We start from the raw sequence: 6000 nt of genomic DNA, 5'->3' as shown, positions 1-6000 counted from the left end.
CTATTAAGGGACACAGTCTGCGCTGGTAAGGGGTTGCCTTTTACTATAAGCTCTGTGTTGTGGGTTGGCTCCGATCTCTGTGTGTCTCTTGCCTTTCTTGGGGGGGAAACTGTCTGCCCCACCTGTGTGTGTGTGTGTGTGTGTGTGTGTGGAGTTTCTGGTGGTCTCCTTTAGCTATGTCCAGGGATACTGTCATATGCTGCAGAGGATTTATCCTCCCAGGATGATCCCATTCCATGTAATCAGGTTAGCACAGATACCAGCAAGGGAACCAGAGTGGTTTTCCTCTATCAAAACTTTGATTTCTCAGATTTCTGACAGGGTTGCAAGTAATGAATCTGCAACCCAGGTATTACAGAGCTCTATGGCAGTATGGCCTGGTTCTGGTACCTCAGGACACCCTGCTATATACCCCCACAAACGTGCGCTTGTGCATGTCACACAAGACGACACCGATGGTGATGGGGATGTGTTACGGGGGTCCGCATCTCTTGCAAGGGGGGTGCAATTGTTGATAGAGGCTATCAGGGATGTGTTAAATGTCAATGATACCACACCTGAGCAGGTTGAGGAGGCTTTTTTCACTGAAAATAAAAAAGCCTTACTAACCTTCCCTGCGTCAAAGGAGTTGAATGCTATTTTTTAAAAGGCATGGGTAAACCCTGAAAAGTTTCAGATCCGTAAGAGGGTTCTGGTGGCTTTTCCTTTCCCTGAGGAGGATAGGAAAAGGTGGGATTGTTGACTCATCTGTGTCCAGGCTCTCAAAAAAGGTGGTTCTACCTGTTCCGGGATCTACCGCCTTAAAGGAGCCGGCAGATAGGAAGATTGATAACACACTTAAGTCAATATATACTGCTTCTGGGGCCATATTACGTCCCACTATTGCTAGTGCATGGATTGCAAAAGCAATAGTGAAGTGGTCGGCAACCTTGCTTGAGGATTTGGATACGATGGATAGGGATGACGTTGCATTGTATTTACGCAACATACATGATTCTGCAGATTTTATGGTAGAATCCATGAAAGACCTGGGTTCCATGGCTGTGGGAATTTCTTCTATGTCTGTGTCAGCTCGTCGGGGACTGTGGCTACGCCAGTGGTCGGCCGACACGGAATCCAGAAGGAGTGTGGAGTCCCTACCCTATACAGGTCAGGCTCTCTTTGGGGAAGCTCTAGACGCGTGGATATCCACCGCTACAGCGGGTAAGTCTCAGTTTCTTCCCTCAGCAGCAACTGCTGTGAAGAAATCCTTCTCTTCATCTGCACCGCAGTCCTTTCAGCCTAACAAGCCTAGACAGGCCAGAACATCCAATACCTTCTTTAGGGGAGGTCGGATTAAGTCCAAGAAACCTGCCGCTGCTGGTTCCCAGGAACAAAAGCCTGCTTCGGGTACGCCAAAGTCCTCCGCATGACGGTGGACTGCACTCCCCGGTGGTGGGGCCTGTGGGAGCGAGACTCAGACATTTCAGTCATGTCTGGATATCGTCCGGCCTGGATCCCTGGGTAGTAGATATTGTGTCAGGCTGGAATTTCAAAGTCTCCCTCCTCATTGTTTCTTCAAGTCGGGCTTACCAACTCTGTTGGAGGACAGCGTAGTGCTTCAAGACAACATGCTGAACATAGGTTATTATTCGAACCTTTTCGTGGTACCGAAACCGGATGGTTCGGTCAGGCCCATTCTGAACCTAAAGTCATTGAACCCCTTTCTAAAGGAGTTAAAAATGGAGTCTGTCAGGGCAGAGATATCAGGTCTGGAAGAGGGGGAATTCCTGGTATCACTGGATATCAAGGATGCGTACCTTCACATTCCGATCTGGCTGCCACATCAGGCTTATCTCTGCTTCGCATTGCTGGACTGTCATTTTCAGTTCGAGGCCCTGCCATTCGGCCTCTCCACAGCGCCAAGGGTTTTTACCAAGGTGATGGCGGAAATGATGATACTGCTCCGCAAACAGGGTGTGAACATCATTCCTTATCTGGACGATCTCCTGATAAAGGCGTCGTCCAAGGAGAAATTGGTGCAGTCCATTGTTCTCACAACGCGACTGCTCCAGAGTCACGAGTGGATCCTGAATTTTCCAAAGCCACATTTGGAACCAACCCAGAGATTGTCATTTCTGGGAATGATCCTGGATACGGAAGTGCAGCGGGAATTTCTTCCACGGGATAAGGCGTTGGTGATCCAATCCATGGTCCGGGATGTCTTGAAGCCACCCCGTGTGTCTATTCATCCATGCATTCGCCTATTGGCAAAGATGGTGGCCTCCTACGAGGCTCTCCAGTACGGGAGGTTCCATGCTCGGACCTTCCAACTGGATCTTGTGGACAAGTGGTTGGGATCTCACCTCCACATACATCAGAAAATTTGTCTGTCGCCAAGGGTGAGGATTTCACTCCTCTGGTGGCTCCAATTGCCTCACCTCCTGGAAGGCCGCAGGTTCGGGATTCAGGACTGGGTCCTACTAACAACGGATGCGAGCCTCTGGCTGGGGAGCAGTCGCTCAAGGGGTGACCTTCCAAGGAAGGTGGTCAAGCCTGGAAGCCGGCCTGCCCATCAACATTCTGGAACTAAGAGCCGTCTACAACGGTCTTCTTCAGGTGGCCCCTCTTCTAAGAAACCGGGCCATTCAAGTGCAGTCGGACAATGTAACAACAGTGGCTTACATAAACCGACAGGGCGGAACGAAGAGCAGAGCGGCAATGTCAGAGGTGACAAGAATACTCCTCTGGACAGAAAGGCACGCGTTGGCGCTGTCAGCCATCTTCATTCCGGGAGTAGACAACTGGGAAGCAGATTTCCTCAGCAGACAGGAGAGTGGGGACTCCATCCGGAGGTGTTCAGGGAAGTAAGAGATCTTTGGAGTTTACCCCAAATAGACATGATGGCCTCTCGTCTCAACAAGAAGCTTCAGCGTTATTGTTCCAGGTCGAGGGATCCACAGGCAGTGGCAGTGGACGCCCTGGTGTCTCCGTGGGTGTTCCAGTCAGTGTACGTGTTTCCTCCACTCCCACTCATCCCAAGAATCCTAAAAATCATGAGGAGGACAAGGGTTCATGCGATCCTCATTGCCCCAGACTGTCCAAGAAGGTCTTGGTACGCGGACCTTCTGAATCTACTGCAAGAAGAGCAGAGGCCTCTTCCTCTTCGGGAGGACCTGCTGCAGCAGGTGCCGTTCGCCTATCAAGACTTTCCGCGGCTACGTTTGACGGCATGGAAGTTGAGCGCCTGATTCTTGCTCGGAAGGGCATTCCAAAGAAGGTCATTCCTACCCTGATACAGGCTAGGAAAGGGGTAACGTCTAAACATTACCATCGTATTTGGAAAAAATATGTCTCTTGGTGTGAATCCAAGAAGTTTCCTATGGTGGAGTTTCAACTCGGACGTTTTCTCCTCTTCCTGCAAGTAGGTGTGGATATGGGCCTGAGGTTGGGATCTGTGAAGGTCCAGATTTCGGCCCTATCCATTTTCTTCCAGAGACAATTGGCTGCCCTCCCTGAGGTTCAGACTTTTTTGAAGGGAGTTCTGCACATCCAACCTCTCTTTGTACCGCCTACGGCGCCTTGGGACCTTTAACGTGATGTTGTAGTTCCTCCCATCGGATTGGTTTGAGCCCCTACAGGAGGTAGAGGTCAAGTTTCTTACTTGGAAGGCGGTCACTTTGTTGGCCTTGGCTTTTGCTAGACGTGTGTCCGAGCTGGGGGCTTTATCAAGTAAAAGCCCTTACTTGATCTTCCATGAAGATAGAGCTGAGCTCCGGACTCGTCAGCAGTTTCTTCCGAAGGTTGGGTCTGCATTTCATATCAACCAACCTATTGTGGTGCCAGTGGCTACTGACTCCTCAATCACATCAAAGTCCTTGGACGTCGTAAGGGCTCTGAAGATGTATGTGAAGAGAACTTCTCGTCACAGGAAGTCGGACTCTGTCCTATTTGATCCCAAGAAAATTGGGTGTCCTGCTTCTAAGCAGTCGATCTCTCGCTTGATCAGATTCACTATCCAGCACGCTTATTCTACGGCAGGACTGCAGTGTTCAAAATCTGTTAAGGCCCACTCTACTCATAAGGTGGGGTCTTCCAGGGTGTCTCTGCGTTACAACATTGCCGAGCAGCAACTTGGTCTGGGTCGAACACGTTTACAAAGTTTTACAAGTTCGATACTTTGGCCTCTGATGATCTGAAGTTCAGTCAATCTGTTCTGCAGGAGCCTCCGTGCTCTCCCTCCCGTTCTGGGAGCTTTGGTACATCCCCATGGTACTAATGTGGACCCCAGCATCCTCTAGGACGTAAGAGAAAATAGGATTTTGGTTACTTACCGGTAAATCCTTTTCTCGTAGTCCGTACCAAATGTTATTTGGTTCAGTACAACTTTGTTTTAGTTGAGTACTGCATTGTTACTTGGTAAGTAATGTTTCAGCTGTTGCTGAGTAGTTCAAGCTAGTTGTCTTGATGTGCCTTGTATGTGTGAGCTGGTATGAATCTCACTACTATCTGTGTATAATCCTTCTCTCGAAGTATGTCGTCTCCTCGGGCACAGTTTCTAGACTGAGTTTGGTAGGAGGGGCATAGAGGGAGGAGCCAGCCCACACTCTGAAACACTTAAAGTGCCAATGGCTCCTGGTGGACCCGTCTATACCCCATGGTACTAATGTGGACCCCAGCATCCTCTACGGACTACGAGAAAAGGATTTACTGGTAGGTAACCAAAATCCTATTTTTTATTTTTATTTTTTTTTTATTTTTTTTTAATTGATAATTTTATACTACTTGTCATACTTAGTGTCATATGTGGTGGTGTAAAGAGTTTGCTTCTGATTGTCCGCATGTTTTATGGTTGGCAGCCACTAGCACTGGTTTTGCCTTTGACCATAAATAATTTGATTTGGTCCTGGACCACCAACCCGCAGCAACCTAGGGTGCCTATGCACCTAGTTTGTGAACTAACATTAACGTTTTGAATTGCAAGTGACTTTTAAAAGCCATCATCATTTACTCTAGGAGTTCTTTATTGCTTATAATACCCATACTTTCCTAATGAACATTAAAGTGGTGACATCAGAACTTGCCATATTTACATGCATTATACACAGGAGTTTTGTAAACGTGAACATCACTTTTGTGTCCTGTAGAAGAATTGTACAAAAGAGTGAAGGCCATATTGACCCCACCAGTGTCAATGTCTCCATTGTAATATAAACCCCCTAGGGTCTATTGATCCCCAAGTGGCATCACCACTCCCCAGTGGTAACGGAACCACCAATGGCCTAAACAACCCCCCCACAGGTCCCTTTTGAAGAATAATTCCCCTCTCCTTCCCCAGTAGCAGGAAGCGGAGTCCATAGATCCACCACCTCCTTTTTTGCACCCCCTCATGCAGAGTGTATCGGAGTGAGTCTCTGCGAGTGTCTGCAGGCATTAGCAATAGGTTACAGAGGGAAATCCCCCCCCCCCCCCCCCCCCCTTCTCCCCTTTGCACAGGTTTGTGACTTTACAATCCGGAAAATGATGTTCAGTGTCTGGGGTACACCTTTAGCAGTGATGTCTGTAGCTACAGACCACTACATTGGGGAATAACAGGTGGACGGAGCAGCAGACACTGTCTCATTCAGTGAAAGCACAGTTGGCTGTAGTTGCACCAGGTACGTTATGCAGGAAATAAGTCTATTTTTGTTAAATTTTTATATTGTTATATGCACTTTACCAGAGTGTATCAAACTATTGATTGAAGAAAGATGAGTAGTTGGAGAACAGGTTGATATTTTATATTTAAATGTTACATATATTATTGTCTTCTCAGGTAAACAAAACCTTTAAAAGTGAAAGCTTACCATACCCAACAAATTGTTTAAAAACAATACAGTGCAGCAGTGTCGGACTGGGGCATGCAGGGCCCTCCAGGGGAATGCAGTGGTAGGGGCCCATCCGTAGAGGTGTGGCCTGCCAACACAGAGGCTTGGGTAACCATTACAGTGTGCATGGTCTGGGCCCCTTGATAAATTCAGT

Source organism: Pseudophryne corroboree, chromosome 2 (assembly GCF_028390025.1).
Source record: "Pseudophryne corroboree isolate aPseCor3 chromosome 2, aPseCor3.hap2, whole genome shotgun sequence".
Classification (NCBI taxonomy): Eukaryota; Metazoa; Chordata; class Amphibia; order Anura; family Myobatrachidae; genus Pseudophryne; species Pseudophryne corroboree.
The sequence above is the reverse complement of the archived record's forward strand: the minus strand, read 5'-3'. Positions refer to the sequence as shown.